The sequence below is a fragment of the Pygocentrus nattereri genome, chromosome 3, assembly GCF_015220715.1.
Source record: "Pygocentrus nattereri isolate fPygNat1 chromosome 3, fPygNat1.pri, whole genome shotgun sequence".
Taxonomy (NCBI): domain Eukaryota; kingdom Metazoa; phylum Chordata; class Actinopteri; order Characiformes; family Serrasalmidae; genus Pygocentrus; species Pygocentrus nattereri.
In genome coordinates, this window is record NC_051213.1 from 10,969,805 (window position 1) to 10,990,157 (window position 20,353).

At 41.0% G+C, this 20,353-nt stretch overlaps 1 protein-coding gene across 3 annotated transcripts in view; it reads left to right on the forward strand.

Moving 5' to 3' along the window:
• The window catches only part of ccny (cyclin Y), a 95,670-nt gene that overhangs the window by 14,644 nt on the left and 60,673 nt on the right, over positions 1 to 20,353 (forward strand). Inside the window, exon 1 of one of the 3 annotated variants that reach the window (XM_037537116.1) lies at positions 979 to 1,204. The exons of the other annotated variants lie outside the window; for them this stretch is intronic. The gene's annotated coding sequence lies outside the window, so the exon portion shown is untranslated. Of the gene's footprint in view, positions 1 to 978; positions 1,205 to 20,353 lie in introns of those variants that run through there. 3 annotated transcript variants of the gene reach the window in all.

The window sequence follows — 20,353 nt, forward strand, 5'->3', positions numbered from 1 at the left end:
GCACAGAGTAAACGGAAAATGGGATAAAATAAACCTGAATTTAGGGGGAAAAACTCATTTTATTAAAAATTGGTACTGATACGAGGTTCATGTCGATTAGACTTCATTAAAGATGACAAAACCATCCAACTATCCATCTGTTTATCCATCCATGTAGCCCTCTTCTCTCGAACATTTAGTGCCATTTCAAGCCCTTTTTCTTCTGTGAATTCTCTTGTGATTTTCTCCTCACCCCAGGCTTCTCTCCTTCCCTCCTGAAAAATGATGGTAGGCCAGAGCTATCTCAGTCAATGTTTTTAGCAAAGGAGAGAGAGAGAGAGAGAGATGAGGAGAGAGAGAGAGAGAGAGAGAGAGATGAGGAGAGAGAGAGAGAGAGAGAGAGAGAGAGATGTGGAGAGAGAGAGAGAGAGAGAGAGAGAGATGAGGAGAGAGAGAGAGAGAGAGAGAGATGAGGAGAGAGAGAGAGAGATGAGGAGAGAGAGAGAGAGAGAGATGAGGAGAGAGAGAGAGAGAGAGAGAGAGAGAGAGAGAGAGAGAGAGAGAGAGAGAGAGAGAGAGAGAGAGAGAGAGAGAGAGAGAGAGAGAGAGAGAGAGAGAGAGAGATGAGGAGAGAGAGAGAGAGAGAGAGAGAGAGAGAGGCACTGTGTCAGCATCCTTTTCAGCCTGCCATCAGCCTGCCATCATCTTGTAGTGCCAGTGGGTGTCGGCTCCAGACCAAGGCTAATTTTAGCCATAGCGTACAGTATGGTATGGAAAGCCTCTCTTGAAGTCTTGAAGGTGGCTGTGAGAGTGTGTATGTGTAGGTTGTGTGTGTCTCACACAGTGCAGGGGTGTGAGCAGAGCTGGAGATTAATGGTGTAGTAAAAGTGCAGAGAATTAGCTGGAGAATTATCTGAAATGTAGATTGAGGCTGTGAGCTGCAGGAGTAGTGACGGAGTGGGTGGGAGGAGACAGTGAGCTGTTAGTAGAGGATCATAGTCAGTAGCCTTGGGGACCTTATAGACTCTAGCTTTAGGGAAGGGGAAGCAGGGTACTTTCTGTGTAACAGGACAGGTAGTGTGGAGCTATAGTGTTATTTGCGACATTTTTAAGGACGTTTTTAGGCTTTAGTTGGTAACTATCTAGGGGGCTGATGCAACTGTTTAGGGATGCATGACCAGAGTTCATCTGTGTTGCAGTTTTGTGCAGTAATAATGTGACTCAGGTAAGTGCAGTCATGCTCTATTTGAATGCTACACCTACAGCCATGTGAAAAAATGAGGACGCCTATGAAATCCTGTATATTCTTCAAAATATTTGGACATGTGGATATTTAATATCAATACTGCGGGATCCAAGTAATATGACTAAACAATTCAAAATTAAGAAAGGCCTTTTTACAATTTTCTATAAAATGTAACTTGAAAAGAATGCAATTTCTGGTGAGGCATAAATTAGGACACCCATTTACATTTACAGCATTTAGCAGACACTCTTATCCAGATCGACTTACAAGAAGTGCTTTGTCTATCTAGAGAAAGTATCTTTGCTAGTTACCAACAGGTTAGAGAGAAAGACAGTCCTGAGCTCAGATACTGCTAGAAACAAAAGTCACTTTTGATACCGAGAGAAAAAGGAGCAGAGCTGAACACGGAACACACTGGTATGTCCCTGACTGCTGAAGTGAGAGCGAGCGCCATGGTGAGATCCAAAGAACTGTCTTATGCCCTCAGAAAGATGATTGTGGCTACTTATGAGTCTGGTAAGGGATTTAAAAAGATCTCAAAAGAATTTGACATCAGCCATTCCATCCATCCGAAAAACTGTTTACAAGTGGAGGACATTCAAAACAACTGCAACCATGCCCAGGTCCGGTCGTCCAAGCAAGTTCACCCCCAGAGCAGACCGTAAGATGCTAAGTCATGAAAAATCCTAAAATTTCATCACAGGACCTACAGCAGGCTCTTGCTACAGTCGATGTGAAAGTGCAAGACTCAACAATCAAAAAGAGACGACACAAGTTTCATTTTCATGGGAGGTGTGCAAGGAGGAAACCTTTGCTGTCTAAGGAAAAACGTTAAGGCCAGACTGAGGTTTGCCAGAGAGAATGCAGACGAGGTCCATGACCTCTGGAATAATGTTCTTTGCACAGATGATTCTAAAACTTAATTATTTGGACACCAGAACAGAAGAGGTGTTTGGCGTAAACCAAATATAGCGTTCCAAGAAAAGAACCTCATACCAACTGTGAAACATGGAGCTGGAAGTGTCATGGTTTGGGGATGCTTTGCTGCAGTAGGACCTGGCCAGCTTACCATCATAGAATCCACCATGAATTCGGAGGGTGCTTGAGGAACATGTGAAACCATCTGTAATAAAAAATTAAAGCTAAAGCGCAACTGGACCCTGCAACATGACAATGACCCAAAACATACCAGTAAATCCACCAAGGACTGGCTGAAAACTAAGAAGTGGAGAGTCCTGGAATGGCCAAGTCAAAGTCCGATCTTAATCCCATTGATATGCTGTGGAATGACTTAAAACGGGCTGTACATGCAAGAAACCCATCAAACATCTCACAGCTGAAAGAATTCTGCACTGAGGAGTGAGGCAAACTTTCTTCAGATCGATGTCAGAGATTGGTAGATGGCTACAAGAAGCGTCTCACTGAAGTTATTTCAGCCAAAGGGGGCAACACTAGTTATTAGAGGGTAGGGTGTCCTAACGTTTTCCTCCATTATAATACGCATTTTTGTTCATATCTTTTGTTTCATGAGTAAAACAATGTTAATTTTTGTTGTTTAATTGCAATTAAATCACGTTCTTTTCCAGAAATAAACAAAAACAAAATTGGACATTGATATGTAAATGTTTCTTAATAAAGAGCTGACTATTTAATGGGGTGTCCTAATTTTTTCACATGACTGTATATGTAAATATTGTAGCCTATTTATGCATGACAAATTGTCAGCCTGTTACCTCTAATTTTCAGTGGCACACTTTACTTGATTAATGTTATTTAAGTAGGGACTGATTGAGATTAAAATGCTGTGGCCCATTAAAGAGCAAATACTTCTAGTTATATTGTGATCTGTATATCCCCAAGTTTATGGGGCTATTTTGGAGATTAATAATGCTGTCTTTAGGCCGGGTTGGCAGGACTGTTATTATGGAACTGTGAGGTTATTTTGGAGATTAATAAAACTGTGATTAGAACTTGTTAGTAGGACAGCAGAACTGTGAGGTTATTTTGGAGATGAATGAAACTGTGATTAGAACTTGTTAGTAGGACAGCAGAACTGTGAGGTTATTTTGGAGATGAATGAAACTGTGATTAGAACTTGTTAGTAGGACAGCAGAACTGTGAGGTTATTTTGGAGATTAATGATATCAATAAATCTGCATTTAAAGCTGGCTAGCAGGACAGTTGGTACAGTATTATAGGGGTTATTTTGTAGATTTATAAAGCTGTGTTTAGGGCTGGTTAGCAGGACAGTTGATATAGAACTTTGACAATATTGGACATTAATTATAGGTTGTGTTTAAAAAGAGAACTGCGTAATTTAAACGAAAAATCAGACTAGTGCTCCGTGCGTGTGTGTGTGTGTGTGTGTGTGTGTGTGTGTGTGTGTGTATGTATGTATGTATTAAAATGCATCTCCTTTCATAGGGGCGTAACATTATTCTGTCACATCACTATAGGAGGAAGCTTCTGAAGTTTTTGAGTTAAAAGATTAGGTCCACATTTAAAGTTGTGGCAACTTGTATGTCGGTCTTGATCCAAAGAACCTGTTTTTTTTTCTCGAGAGCCTGTAAACAGGTGAATGCCAGCTGCAAACCAGAGTAATTTAGGTCCTATTATCTTCTGTTTGCAGTATAAAGCTCAGGGCACACTGACCTAAACCTATTGTTTGCATTTAGCTTTGGAGTGCTCAGAAAACACTTTGATGATTATTTTTCTTTTTGGCCTTTGTCAAGCCAAATGAACTAATGTCAATAAGAAGGACATTAAAGACTTTGCAGCAGTCACAGGCTGTCACAGACAGGGCATGTCAACACAAGGCAGTTTAGTGTGAAGTCAGCAGGTGGTAAACCAACATAAGTCACCAATCAGTTGTCTTGGCTGGTGTTCCTGTTACTTTTACCATTGTTTGTGGATCTAAAACTCAAGCCTCAAGATGTATAGGTCTAGCTTTATTGAACAAACAGGAATGCGAGGTTGGTGTGAGCCACTGACGTCAGGTGAGAGTCATAGTTCTACTCTTACAAACGCAGTGACGCCCCAAAGGAACAAAGGCCCAGAAGGCAGGTCAAAGGCTGTAATGGAGCTGTGTGAGTGTGAGTATTGTGAAAGGCTGCTGACCCACACAGCTGACTCCTTTAGCTGTAGACAAAGCTCAGCAGGAAGCAGGGCGTATCACTGAAAAAATGCCCACACTGAATATTTGATATGGAGCTTGTAATACATTTTTTTTTCTTTCTTTTTTTACTCTAAGGAAATCACACAGGATGTTTGCTGCTGTCATTCTATTGTCCGTCCCTGTGTGTGTGCGTGTGAGCGAGATGTTGCAGACCATTGTGAAACTTTATATTCCATGCTACATAAGGGTGAGAATCTCACCTCATGATTTGATTTGATTTCGATTCCGAGGTGTATCTGTAAGTTAAAGAGCAATTCCGCCAATATTTTAAAATATCTGCATAATTCACTCATTGAAATGGAGCATTACAGAGAAACAGAATCTGCTTTTCCTTACGTTGGTTGTGGCAGGAGAACAAGGGTTGTGATGTCCACAACACAAATGTTGCCGTTGTATTTACCATCCAAAACCACCAGTGAACCTACAGGTGTCTTCTCAGTTTGTACATGTAATGTTGATAACGGTAAAGTAGTGGTAAACCATTTTTCCTCATCCCTGGCATGGACTTATCTCTTATTGAAGGGTCTTAAAATTATGTTTTAGGCCAAAACCTTCTCAAAACTGTTGAAATACTGTATCTTGCTAATCAGGCAACATCTTTGATGTTATTATGTTCATCGAGGGAGCTTTTAAAGACAATAAACACTTCAGACGTTTGGTTCCTATCACCACTGTTGTGAAGAAATTATAGTATGTTTCACATCAAACTTCTGTGAATGACTTCATTTACGTCTTTGTGACTTAATTAGGTTAAAACTTTTATAAAATTGGTGGAATAACTACTTTAAGTGGTGTTAGCTTAGTTATGTTTCTGTGCTTGTTAAGTCTGTAGGCCTGTTTCACCATTTTAAACTAAACTTCAGTTATTATATATACATATACACCTATCAGGCATAACATTATGACCACCTCCTTGTTTCTATGCGCATTGTCCATTTTATCAGCTCCACTTATTCCTTTGTAGTTCTACAGTTACAGACTGTAGTCCATCTGTTTCTCTGCATACTTTGTTAGCCCCCTTTTACCCTGTTCTTCAGTGGTCAGGACCCCTTTGGACCCTCACAGAGCAGGTACTATTTGGGTGGTGGATCATTCTCAGCACTGCAGTAATACTAGAACTGCAAAGTGCACCTATATAGTAAGTGGAGCTGATAAAATGGACAATGAGTGTAAAAACAAGGAGGTGGTCATAGTGTTATGCCTGATCAGTGTATAACTGCTATGCTAGTGCTCAGTTTCATTGATGCTTTAATTTCAGTGTCAGGCAAGCTAACAAGCAGTACCTTAACTTCACCAGACTGGATTAATACTAACTGTAGCAGTTCTTGCCTAAATGTGGACATTTGATGCTTTAATGTAACATTCAGCTAAAGTTCCTTACTTTGTATGTTGCAGTTTTACAGTAAATTCAGTCTGTTCTTCAACTTCAAGCTTGTTACTGAGTAGTAGCAGCTTGGTAGCCTTTTAGCAGTTTGCTAAAGCCGTGTTCTTATGTAGGGTCATGTTTTCTGTGGTTTCGGACCATTTATTTCATAAAGCCTGTGAGTAATTTTGACTGCGAACCTGCATGCATTAGAGAGATGTTGCATTTGTGGGTCACTTTAGGCTGCACCAAAGTATCTTATACTCTGCTAGTCCTTCAGAGGTTCTTTAGTAAAGAAAATGTTTTCATGAACACTCAAAGAACCATTTGCATGATTAAAGAGTTCTTTGCATCATTAAAGCAGCCTTCAGACTGGTGGAGAGTGTGCTGTAGCTGATTCAATATAGAACCTCTCTGAAAAGGGTTCTATATGGCACCCCAGAAAGGTTCTTCTATTGTTACAATGTTAAGCTTGTAACAATAGAAGGCCCCTTTTGGGTACCATATAGAACCCTTATCAGAATGTGCTATAGACAAATCTATATAGAACCTTTCATGCACCCATCCATCAGTCTGAAGAATGCTTTCATGATGCAAAGAGCCGTGGTTCTTTAGTAAAGAAAATTATTCTGTATGGAACCAGGAACACTCAAAGAACCCTTTGCATGATTAATGGGTTCTTTGCATCTTGAAAGGATTCTTTAGTGTGATGGAGACCTGTAGTGTGTCCTGTAGATGGTTCTGTATACAGCCTTTTTGAAAATACTTCTATATTGCATTCAAAAAGGTTCTTCTTTTGTTATGGTGTTATGCTTGTAACAATAAAAGGACCATTTTGGGTGCCATATGGACCCCTTTTCAAAAAGGTTCTATGTAGAACCGTCTATAGCACATTCATGTACATTTTCCATCAATCTGAAGAAGCATTTCATGAAGCAATGAAGCGTTTAATCATGCAAAGGGCTTCTTTACTAAAGAAGCCTTGAGGAACCATCTTATTTAAGAGTTTACTCTATAAAGTTTATTTTACAGTAGATAAATATTAAAATTTTATTATGTTTTGTCATGAGTTGCAATTATTTTTCACACTTCTAATGTTGCTGTGGTCATTCCTGGTCCTGGAGAACCCCCTGTCCTGCACTTTTAGAGCTCCCAACACCCCTGATGCAGCTAAAGAACCATTTAAGAAGCCCTTGCTGAGGTGAACTGGGTCTGTAAGAGGGAGAGCAACATGCAGGACCGTGGTACTGCAGAACCATTTACCATATCATTTGTAGCCTTAAGGATCCAAAAGTCAGTGGCTCACTTGTTTTCCACTGCCATATATTTTCTGTTCCTTTTCTATATTTACTATGCCGTCACGCTTTGATGTTTATCCTTCCTTTCTTTGTGCTTATTTTAGAAGCCTGATGCTTCCCTTCTGATATTCAAACACGAACACGCGCACAGATACTGTACGAGCACTCAAATATGCACAAACAGACGTGTCTGGATTTCTGTGCAATGTTGTCTAAGTAGGTCTGTCGACAGCCAGGGCTAAATTTAGTGATGCACCGTGTATCCTGTGGACTGGATCAGCATCTGCACTAATATTGACCTTATTAAGCAGATTAGATATTGGTTAGATGTGACCACATACCTGCTGGTCCTTAGTTATGGTCATTATAAAATTGTCAAAAAAGTGCAATTTTATAAACCCTCTGATTAAAATAAAAGTGCTGTCTTTAAGAGTTTTGATGTGAGATCACTGCTTGGGTATTCATTTACATTTACAGCATTTAGCAGGTGCTCTTATCCAGAGCGACTTACAAGTAGGTATTCCTTATGTGTAGTCGTGGGAAAATACATACAGATGTTGAAGTGTTCAGGCCAACTGTTCAGTGAAGCAGATTATTTTGTTCTAACAGACGTATAAACTGTGGCAGTTTTGCTTCTATTTCTGTTCAGTTTTGCTTGTGTTGTCTACTTATTAGAATACATGTATATTATATTGCTACTATTATGCTACTACAAAAAAAAGAGTGCCTTAACTTGAACATGTTGCTAGCAATGTATTGTTAAAGGGGCATTCCTTTAATAGACTCAAGGAGCCTGAATCTTTTGTGAATCTGAATGATTTCCTTTTAATTAGGTTAATCTTGTTCTTGCAGGCAAACAGTGAGAATGCATTAAGTGAACCCTTTGAATAGGTGACTAATCAATGACAGATTTATTTGACCATATTTCTCTCCTCTCTATGAAAACTGGACAGTCCCAATGTTGGGGGAATGCATTCCCCTGACCAATCACAAGGCTGAAAGCTTGCCCCGCCCACACGAAACAGTTTCGCAGTCAGAGAAACTTAGAAAGCTAAAGCTAACCCAGTATAACCAAATTCACGCAAGTAGCTGCCTGTCACCTGTTCATTCGTTTATCCATACGTAAACAATGTTTTTGTTCCATCCATCGTTTGGATGTTTGTCCGTCCATCTGTCTACACATCTATGATTTTTTTTTTTTTTTTTTTTTTGGTTCATTTACGTTCCATAAATGCACGATTTTAGTTCAGTATGTGTGTTTTGTTTTTGTTTTTTGATTGACTATGTTACTATCATCAGTATCAGATGTAGAAACTCAGAAGACACCTGTATATATGAGATATATATATATATATATATATATATATATATATATATATATATATATATATATATATATATATATATATATATATATGTGTATGAGAACTCTTATGGGTACTTGAATATAAACATTTGTAATGTTTGTTTATTTGGTAGCTATATATGTAGTTAATTCTAAGATTTTCAGCAGAATGAGATTTTTTTTTTTTTTCCTTTCACTCTTAAGGTAAAATGTAGCTTTGCTCAACTCTATATGTGATTCTGTATAACTGTAAACACTGTAGTATATCATTTCAACACTACTACCAGCGTCTACTAAAGTAAACAGAACTAGGAAGCAAGAAGGCTAAACAGCCAGTCTGACCACTTCAGGCCTGCATTTTAATGGTTGCATACAGTGAACAAGAAAAGAGAATTAATTTGTTGATCACAGTTATTTACATAACAGTTAATCAGCCAAAAATTCATGACCGTGACGGCCCTGGTGACAGTTGCTGTCAGGCGCTTAATAATCAGGATGGGCCAAAGCAGAGCATGTATCAGCAGATACCCAGAGTTCATACTTCTCGCTCTGCTCCACTGAGCTGCAGCGTAAATGTGAGGGAGCTGAGGGTCTGGTATTGCTCAAGCACATTGGCCTGGCAGGATTTACATCATACGGCCATCACTTCTGCTGTGTGCTGTGAGATTGGCGTGTTGTGGGGAGGAGCTGGATGTGATGTCATGGCTTTGAAGTTCAGTTTATTATGGAGCTCTGTATCAGCCTCCAGAGGACTACCGTGTTTCAGTAGAGCTGTTCTGTTTCGAAGCTCTGAGGTTAAGACTATTTCACATGTTTCAAATGCCTTGATTGTGCAATGAGAGCTGTAAGGCAGCTTTTTAACAAACACTCTTTCTGTGTCAGCTGTGGGGTGTTTTATGTTGCTGAAAGTTGATGGATTCATGCTTATTTTAATGCTTTCCGTTGTTTGATGTTCAAACATGAGGGTAAAGTGGCGCCTTGTTTAATTGGCGTTAAGGTTCTCTGAAATTTTGGAATGACAAACTGAGTGGCCAGTTTTAAGTACACCTTCCTTGTATCTCCAATTATTCAGAAGCACCTACCATGTAGATGCACCTTGTAGGTTTCCAATTACAGGTTACTGCACAATTTATCAGCTCACCCAACTCCATGCATCAATGGACAGAGACCACCACTGACCACATATTATTTGGGTGCTGGATCATTCTCAGCACAGCAGTGACACTGACTGTGGTAGTGGTGCGAGTATATTGGGCACAGTGGTGTTGCTGGGGTTGTAGCAACTGGCTAGCTTACTTTGCTATTAGTGCTTGGTTACAGAGCTTAACTTCACTGGAGTAGCAGTTTTCTCCAGCAGAGTGGTTGGACGTAATCATATTGTCTAGCTCAGTCATCAGTTCCTTCACATATTTAGCTCAGTCATCAGTTCCTTCATGTTTTTTTTTTTCTTTAATATATTAAACCTTCCTCCAAAACTACTGACCTGACAGAACATGGTGTGTCAAAGCTATTAGGGAACAGTAATAATGAATTAAAGCGAATGGTAGAACGTGAGCCTAATGCCACTGAGAACATGCTAACTCTCTACCATTCACTTTCATTCATTATTATTAGAGTTAGCATTCCTTAAAAGTGGTCAAAAGAAGAAAGGAGGGGAGAGGTCAGAGGAGAGCACCGTAAAAATGTAGCATATGTAAACGGGGGAGAGGAAGTGGGTTGTAAAACTATGAGAGAGAACCCAAGGCGACAGAGCTGGAGTCTGGGGAAAGTGGGCTTTTACACTGTCCGTTAGAATGGTTAGAGGTTGGCTCCAGGCAGGAAAAGCTGGAACTAGTTAAAAATAAAACCTGTTTGAAGTTGATCACTGCACAGCAGTTTTAAAGAGCTCTCTTTTCCTTTTGTGCAGGTTTTTCAGTTCCTCCTGTTTGTGTGTCCACTATAAATGAGACACTTTTAGTGTGTCTGAGCCTAATCAGTAGATCTGTATAGCCTTAACTCTGGGGGGCTAATCAAGACTGTATGAGCGAAGGAAGGGCATTGTTGGAGTGTGTGTGTGTGTGTGCGCGCATGTGTGTGTGCGCGCATGTGTGTGTGCGCGCATGTGTGTGCGCGCATGTGTGTGCGCGCGTGTGTGCGCGCGTGTGTGTGCGTGTGTGTGTGTGTGTGTTTTCTTGTTTTCATACATTTTCAAACTATTGAAAAAACAAAAGACAAACGGGCAACTTTGTAAGCTTTTTACAAAAGCTACATGTTTTTAATCTGCGTTAATCAGAACTCATAATGCACTTTCTTTTATGTCTGTGACATAAAAAAAATGAACTTCATTCTCCTCAGTGCACTTTATTTGTTTCTGTTGAGCAGGCTATGGTTTAAGTCTAATGACTAGCACTAAATGCACATATACGTACATTTGTACATACATATATGTACAAATGTACATATTTTTTGGTCCGTTTATCGTGAAATTTACATACAATGTAAAGAGTAACAGGCATTCATGGGGCAGTCAAGGGCTGGAGGTTAGGGATCCAGCCTCATGACTGGAAGGTCACCGGTTCGATCCCCAGAGCCGACAGCACATGACTGAGGTGTTCTTGAGCAAGACACCTAACCCCCAACTGCTCTCCGGGCGCTGCGGATTGGGCTGCCCACCGCTCCGGGCAAGTGTGCTCAAGTGTGTGTGTGTGTGTGTGTGTGTGTGGTGTTTCACTTCACGGATGGGTTAAATGCAGAGTTGAAATTTCCCTATTGTGGGACTAATAAGGGTCACTTAATCTTAATTTTCAAATGAGGGAGGGAGCAGTGAGGATGTCGAGTTGAAGTCTGGAACCAAACCTTCATTCTTCTAATTTAAAAATAAAGATAAATTGTTGCTTTTTATTGAGTTAATTGCATTTATTCTAATGCTACATAGAGTTTTCACTGGCAAGAGCCCACATATGCTACTGAGATAAATTGCTTTAAACAATTTGCTTTGGTGCTCAAGACTTTTCCACAGTACTCGAAAGCGTGAGTGAAGGTCCTCTGGCTGACACTTCTGTTACGCTTTTGAAGGGCTGAGCACTTGGCACAGTGATCTATAACTCAATCACTGTCTTTGAACTTTAAAGGGCCTGAAGAATCAGATCTTTTACGCTCAGCCCTGTGGTGAGTAACTGATATGCGGCTGGTGTCGGATGTCAGGCAGTCCTTCTGTTGGTGATTGCCTGTGTCAGGATGTGCTGAAGGCATGTACACATTACCTGTTAGACTACCACATTTCCCTCTGTGCACATCCTCGTTTTCAGCATTTTCACCCTCTGGAGATGAGTCTGCTTCACTCCTCCAGACATAACACTCGGAAACCCAAACAAATGAATCTGCTGAATCATTAGTGACTGTCTAAGAGGCCATCGTGCTAAAACAGTTTACCGCTTCTGTAGCGACATTGAAGCCTCACTAAAAACACTCTCTCCTTTAGTTACAGTGGCAGGGCCGGCACAGGGCGGTGCTAAGCGCTCTAAATGGACAGACACAGCTGTGTGTACTCCTGACCATCTGACAGGACACTGTAAACATCAGCCACATTAGCTGAGCTGATTGAACACCAGCTTTGCTTGCTCTGCTTACTTTGGGGTCCTTATTCTTACTCTCTGCTGTAAAGTGGGATTGTAGTAAGCTGTAGGGTCCAACTGATGTGAGTGTTTTCCTGATTTTCTAAACATTGATTTTAACGGCTGATATACTTTTTTATTTAACTGACTAAAGGCTTCAGTGCTTCACTGACTGATGAAGTTGTCAGGGCTCAACTGGCAAATCTCTCGCTCTCGCTCTCTTTCTCTCTCGCTCTCTTTCTCTCTCGCTCTCTTTCTCTCTCGCTCTCTCTCGCTCTCTCTCTCCTCATATCTCTCTCTCCTCATATCTCTCTCTCTGTTCTCATCTCTCTCTCTCCTCATATCTCTCTCTATCTCTGTTCTCATATCTCTCTCTCTCTCTCTCCTCATATCTCTCTCCTCATATCTCTCTCTCCTCATATCTCTCTCTCTCTCTCTCTCTCTCTCTCTCTCTCTCTCTCTCTCTCTCTCTCTCTCTCTCTCTCTCTCTCTCTCTCTCTCTCCTCATATCTCTCTCTCTCTCCTCATATCTCTCTCTCTCTCCTCATATCTCTCTCTCTCTCTCTCTCTCCTCATATCTCTCTCTCTCTCTCTCTCTCCTCATATCTCTCTCTCTCTCTCTCCTCATATCTCTCTCTCTCTCTCTCTCTCCTCATATCTCTCTCTCTCTCTCTCTCTCTCCTCATATCTCTCTCTCTCTCTCTCTCCTCATATCTCTCTCTCTCTCTCTCTCCTCATCTAACTCTGTTTATCTCTCTCCTCATTTCTCTGTTCTCATTTCTCTATCTCTCTTTCCTCATCTATCTCATTTCTCTCTTTCCTCATCTCTCATCTCATCTCTCGCTCTGTTCTCCTCTCTTTCATCTTTCTCTGTTCTCATCTCTCATTCTCTGTTCTCATCTGTCTGTTCTTATCTCTCTCTCTCTCTCCTCATATCTCTCTATCTCTCTCCTCATCTCTCTCTCTCTCTCTCTCTCTCTCTCTCTCTCTCTCTCTCTCTCTCTCTCCTCATATCTCTCTCTGTCCTCATCTCTCCTCTCGCTCTGTTCTCCTCTCTCTCTCTCTCTCTCCTCATATCTCTCTATCTCTCTCCTCATCTCTCTCTATCTCTCCTCATCTCTCTCTCTCTCTCTCTCTCTCTCTCTCTCTCTCTCTCTCTCTCTCTCTCTCTCTCTCCTCATATCTCTCTCTGTCCTCATCTCTCCTCTCGCTCTGTTCTCCTCTCTCTCTCTCTCTCCTCATATCTCTCTATCTCTCTCCTCTCTCTCTCTCTCTCCTCATATCTCTCTATCTCTCTCCTCTCTCTCTCTCTCTCCTCATATCTCTCTATCTCTCTCCTCATCTCTCTCTATCTCTCCTCATCTCTCTCTCTCTCTCTCTCGCTCTCTCTCTCTCTCCTCATATATCTCTCTCTCTCTCTCTCCTCATATCTCTCTCTCTCTCTCCTCATATCTCTCTCTCTCTCTCTCCTCATATCTCTCTCTCTCTCTCTCCTCATATCTCTCTCTCTCTCTCTCCTCATATCTCTCTATCTCTCCTCATCTCTCTCTATCTCTCTCCTCATCTCTCTCTCCTCATATCTCTCTCTCTCTCTCTCTCTCCTCATATCTCTCTCTCTCTCTCTCCTCATATCTCTCTCTGTTCTCATCTCTCTCCTCATCTCTCCTCATCTAACTCTGTTTATCTCTCTCCTCATTTCTCTATCTCTCTTTCCTCATCTCTCTTCATCTCTCTCTATTCTCGTCTCTCTCTCCTCATCTCATCTCATCTCTCATCTCATCTCTCGCTCTGTTCTCCTCTCTTTCATCTTTCTCTGTTCTCATCTCTCATTCTCTGTTCTCATCCCTCTCTCATCTGTCTGTTCTTATCTCTCTCCTCATTTCTCTGTCTTTGCTCATCTCATCTCTTTCATCTTTCTCTTCTCATTTCTCTATCTCTTTCCTCATCTCTCTATCTCTGTTCTCATCTCTCCTTATCTCTCACCTTACCTCTCTCTCTCCCTCTCTCTCTAGTAGTACTGAGCACAGAGCTTCCCGAAATACTTAGCTATTTTGATTTATTTGATTTCTGTTCATTTTTCTTTTTTAGCGATTCTTTTCATATAAAGACTATTCATAAAAAAAACAGTGAAGGGAAAAATAAATAAATAACTAATGAAGATGCAAACTGCCATATTTACAGCAGCGATGCAGTCAATCACAGCGAGTCCTAAGGTTTCTGTGAGCAGTGTTTTGAATATAATGTTCCAGGTCAGTAGATACAGTTCAGATTAGGGCTGCATAATTAATTGTATGTATATTAGTCAAATTTAGGCTACAGTTGATGTAATTTGATGTTATGGCTTCTTCATCACAGCTTAATTAAGTGGGTGTTCCCGTGAGTCATGGGGGGTGTCTGTGGCTTGTGCTATGACTGTGTATTGAATTAGATCAGCCACTGTTCATTTACAATGTAAAGAAAATAAATAAACTTTGTTGCGCTTTTTGATGTAATTGTGCAGCTCCGATTTAGCTTAGCCTTCAGTGTTTGTCTCAGACGCAGGTTTAGTTTGCAGTGTTGCAATCTTTAGTCTTGTGTTTCGTAGATCAGTGTAGTCTTGCATTTCGTAATGAGATTGTTTTGGCACAGACCAGTGTTGCACAAGTAGATGCAAGACTTTATTGCACAGCAGTATCGGGGGTGTTGGATGATGTGATGTGGCAGTGCAGACTGAACAACTGAATTTGCCAAACTAAAACAAGATATTGGAAAAGGGAGCTGTGAATGTAAAGAATGTGTAATCGGCTTCTTCAGGCCACACCATGGTTGTAAAACTCAACCACTGAAAAGGCCATATTTAAAAAAAAAAAAAACCCTCAACAAATCCCTGGGCCAATGAACGGCTAAGTTTTTATTTACTTTTTAATGTTGTGCTGTAACCCAAACTGGCTGTTGTTTATTAATAATACATCATTTTAACAGTAAAGTACAGGTGCTTGTAGTAGCCCTTGACATGTTACATAAATACTTGAAATATTCAAAATTTAAATGTTTTTTTTTTTTTCTTTCAGTATATTAACACAACTCCTAAGGTTTGTTGCATTGCTGAGTATTTTACCCGTGCATTACGTTTGTTGCAGAAAGCAGGACCGTCTCATGCTCACGTTACATCTCAAGTGTAAAAAGTCAGGATACGTTTTTCTCTCTTACAGTGCAGGTTTACTCTTCCTTATGTTTTAAATATCGCTTTCTCTGACTTTAGTTTTCCTCGTAGATACACTCTCTGTGTATAAGAAATACTGGTACTGTGAAGACCACCGCCTGGAGCTTATTCATGATATATTGCTGCACTGATATTGTGAGCTCAGCCCTCGCTTTGTTGATTTTGTTGAAACTGTGAGTGTGTTGTGTTGAGTGCAGTGAGCCGGAGGATGAAAAGCAGACTGCTGCATTAAAGGCCCCGCAGGCCGGTCTGCAGGCTCCATTGTTCCCAGGGTGTGGGAGTCAGAACCCCTTCTTTACAGGCGCGCATAAATATCACAGCCTTTTCATTACGGCAGCCAGAAGAGGAGAGAGACTCAGACAGCTACCAGCTGGCAGAATCCCCTCTGCCTCTCGCTCGCCCTTTACGTCGGCCCAGTCTGAGACTCTACGATCAGAGGCACTTTCACATTTTCACATCTTAACATTCTGAGCTTCTCTCTTTCACCCTCCTGAGCCGTTTTACCTTCATCCTCTGCCTTTCTCTTTCTCCTGCTGTTCTCTCTCTCTCTCTCTCTCTCTCTCTCTCTCTCTCTCTCTCTCTCTCTCTCTCTCTCTCTCTCTCTCTCTCTTTCTTTGCTCTCTCTCCCCTTTCTAAATATTTGTCTTTCAATCTCTCTTCCTCTCCCAATCTTACTTTTTTGCTCTCTTTTTCTGTCCTGTCTTTCTCTCTTTCTCTTTGTCTCTGAATTTGTCTTTTCTTACCATTTCTCCCTCTCTCTGAATCCCTCTTTCTTTCTATGTGGTCTGTTTTTTTTATTTTTTTATTTTCTCTTTTGTTTGACTTTTGTCTGTCCTCTCTTTTCTCATCTTTTTTTCTCTCCTCTTTCCTTTTCTCACACTGAATTTCTGTCAATCTCTGCTGATATTTTTCTTTCTTCATCTTTTTTCCTCTTTTCAGTTCTTTCTTTCTTTGCCTTTCTTTCTTTCTACCCCCTTTTCTCTCTTTCTCTTTCTTTCTCTTTGTATCCCCTTTCCTCTCTTTCTCTCTCTTTGCATTCTCTCTCTCTCCTTCCTCCTCCCATTCAGGACATCCCTCCTGTACTGTTTACATCACTATGGTAACTCAGTCTGGCTCAGTTTGGGTGATGAACCCTCTGTCATTAGTGAATCTCTATGGTCTACAGTCTCTCAGAGGAGGATCCTCCTCCTGACAGAGACGTTACACTGATGTGCGCATTTATCAAAAGCTCACTCTACCCACTCACTCCAAACTCACAACCCCAGGCCCTTAATCTAATGTATGTAATTGACTTAATGACTTTCTGGCACACGTCATCCATCTACCCACGTATCTCGCTCTGAGAATAAAAGCATAAGCGCTGATCTATAAAAAGAGCTTTCCTGCAGCCGTCCTTTATGTGGAAATTGCATTAGACTGCATTCATTCCTCTCTGAGCAGAGAGAAGTGCTGAAGAACAGGACGCTGAGGAAGCGAGTTTACACCCGCAGGAAGCTGTTCCCATGACATCACCCCAGCAGAGATATGTAGAGCACACTGAGCTGAGAGGTTTCAGAGACTGCCTCACTAACAGCAGACCAGTGGAGTGCCCCAGTCTATAGGACACCACGCTCTGCGTGTTTCTGTCTTTTCCTCTCTGCTGTCTTAAAAATACAGGTATAAAAAGTGTTTTATAGAGTTACTGTTTTTGGTTCCTCAGAAAACTTTCACTGGAATTGTACATGAGACGTGTGTATGCATAATGTAAATGCACTGTACAAATGAAAGGTTCTTCATAAAACAGTCCTTCCATTCTAACACAATTACTTCATGACTTACACTGTTAGCAATAAAGGTTCTCTGCTGGTACATGTTTTTGTTCCTCAATGCACAAACAATGTAAATGTACCCTCAAAGGTACAGCAGTGGTTTTAAGGTACAATTGAGAAGTTTTTTCCCCAGGTGAAAAGTACATTTTGTATTTTTGGTCCTTTTTATTGCCTAATGTTTTAAAACAGAACAATAAACTAGAAACCTGGAGATGAGACGGGGTGTGTGGAGTCAGTACAACTTAGAAAATATAGTTTCAATGGATTTATGGTACAATTATGTACCATATTATGTAGCCAATTTACTGACCAGTAGTCGGTGTCTGAAGCTTGACAAAAGCACATCACACAGCTGAAACTAGTAATAGCCTGACATTTTGCTATGTTTAATTTTATAGACAACAGTACATCAAACAGTGTCAGAAACCGTGCAATTGAGTTTACTTACCCACTCAACAATAGTTTGAAACAACTAAGATGATTTATGCATGTGATTGGTGTACATAAACTGCCATTACTGCTCAGCTACACTAGCCTTGTAGCTTCAGTACAAAACTAAGATGCAAATTTCGGACATCAGACTTGTCTCAGCTGATCAACCACATTTGCAGAAAGGGGAAACTTGTGTAAATTAGATTTCCTGAACTGTTGCTTTAATGTCAGAGAGAATATGTATTGACAGTGTACTGTAGGCTCTGGCCTGCCACTCTGTGTAATCATAGCTGTGTTTCTGGAGTAATGGCTCAAGCTCAGTTCACTCCTACGTGCAGGCACCCGTTCAGGTGTCAGGATAATTACTGCAGTCTCCAGCAGCGCTGGCCTCCCTCCGAGGAGCCTGTGGAAAGAGCTCAGGAGCCTCCGTTAAATCAGTATCCCTGATTGTTTTAATCAGCCTGACTCTTTTGCAGGTCAGGCATGAGTAGAAGCTCAGAGTGGTGTAGACACTGTCCGTGTCCGAGATGGAGTTGTGATGCTTTGCGCTGTGTTTACATGATGCTGTTAAAAGAAACATTGTTCCATGCCTAATAGCTGAAGTGGTGTTATCGGCAATGGTGCGTGACCAGCTGCGTCACACGGCCTTGTAAATTGTCATGGTGATACCTGCCTATGTGCGGACCACTGTTAGATCCTAAAAGTGTGTTGAACACATACTAATGTTTCTAATGTTGTGTTTTCATTTATGTTGTATAGCTGCCAGCAAAGGTGGTGAAAATTGAACCTTTACCCTAACAGCAAATGGCACAAGTGAATGACAACAACTAAACCGAAATATTCCTGTTATAATCAGTGACCCTGTCTACACCAGCTCTGAGCAGTGTGGTCTAACACAGCATGCCGTTTTTGACACCTTACTCCTGTTTTAGGCTCTTGCATAACTTTGACAATCCAAAATGAATGAGGAGACACTGATCCGTGCAGTACAGTGTAAACAGAAAGGAAATAGTTTGGAGACTTTGGTGTCACTGATTGATGAGCATAGTTATCTAGGTGGACGTAGCACAAGCAAGTTAGATACAGTCGAGTTGAGCAACACGGTAGCTTATTGTTGCTGTTGGCACAAAACCTCGTATCAGTTTTTCAGGTTTTATCATTATTTGAAAATAACTGATGCCAAATCCATCAATTTTCTAAGCCGCTTCTCCGTCAGGGCCGCGGGGCGGTACTGGGGCCTATCCCAGCGGTCATTGGGCGGAAGGCAGGATACACCCTGGACAGGTTACCAGTCCATCGTAGGGCAGACAGACATAGACAGTCACTCACACATTCACACCTAGCGGCAATGTATCATGTCCAATTGGACTGACTGCATGTCTTTGGACTGTGGGAGGAAACCAGAGAACCCGGAGGAAACCCACACAGACACGGGGAGAACATGCAAACTCCACACAGGACCCTGGTCACCTGGCCAGGGAATTGAACCCAGGCCCTCCTCGCTGTGAGGCAACAGCGCTACCCACTGCGCCACCGTGCCAAATACATGTAAATTTCATGATGAATGGACCAAGAGAAACAGCCCAAAATTACCAGGAAAAAATGTGGAAAATTAGAAGTTCAGTTTTCCCAAACTTTTCTGTCGGCTGCAGTGAGGGAGTAAACTGGAAATTGATATCTTATTATATATTCTTTTGTTTTTTATTATTTTATTTGAAAACACAGGTGCTGAATGCCCATTGTGAAAGTGTAGGTGTACAACTAAATTCGAACTTCAAAAACTAACTAACGGAATAAATAAATAAACAATAAAATAAAGAAACACATAAATAGAAACATTAGTGTGTGGTCAAAGCGCTGTGTAGGATAAATATTGGCTAACAATATTTGTGGTTGTGGTAGTGGTTGGATAGTGTAGTGGTTAATACCTCTGCCTTCTACGCTGTAGACTGGGGTTCAATCCCCGCCTGGGTAAACACCCTACACTATACCAATAAGAGTCCTTGGGCAAGACTCCTAACACCACCTTCGCCTACCTGTGTAAAATGATCAAATTGTAAGTCGCTCTGGATAAGAGCGTCAGCCAAATGCCATAAATGTAAGCACAAGCGTGCACACAGGCAGGGACACCACTGTTATAATGATCACATACTGTTGTTCGTCACACCTGATCTGCTATGTAGCACATTCTAATGCACAATTCCGCTTTATTTGTTGAATTTAACATACTGGTAGACAAAATAAAATAAAATATTGTACAATGTGACCCGTGCAAATTTTTATATGTATTTATGTTTTACATTCTTGTAAGAGCACATTTTATATGTTACGCTTTATTTTTGTTCTAATATGTCAGACTTGGCCCATAAATATAAACTGTGCTGTAACATTTGGAGAAGTTATAACCGTATTTAGTGTGTTCTCCATAGAGGGTGTATTCACTTAATTTCACTTAGAAAATCAGCAATGTCATTCGACCTGGATGTTCAAACCTTTGCACACGAGTGCTCCGTGCTACATACCAAGAATATATACTAACTTAGCCATAACTATCTGGACAAATTAACATAATTTTATGGCACCATTTGTAGTTGGACAACTTGGCAAAGTTCTACATAAAATTGTCACGCTTAGCACGTGTGTGTAAGTTAAGTTGTGCAAGTTAAATGTGTTTATTTTCTGTGTGTGTGTGTGTGTGTGTGTGTGTGTGTGTGTGTGTGTGTAAGAGAGAGAGAGAGTATAGAAAGAGAGACAGTACAGAGTGTAGTAGTGAGTATAAATGTCAGGCAGGCAGAGTGGTGTTTGGCACAGATGGCCTCTCAGTGAGCCACTCCTCCATCTACGGATACACACGTGTGTATTTCAGGCGTCCTGCAGCGGTCATGATGAAACGCACACACACGACACACTTT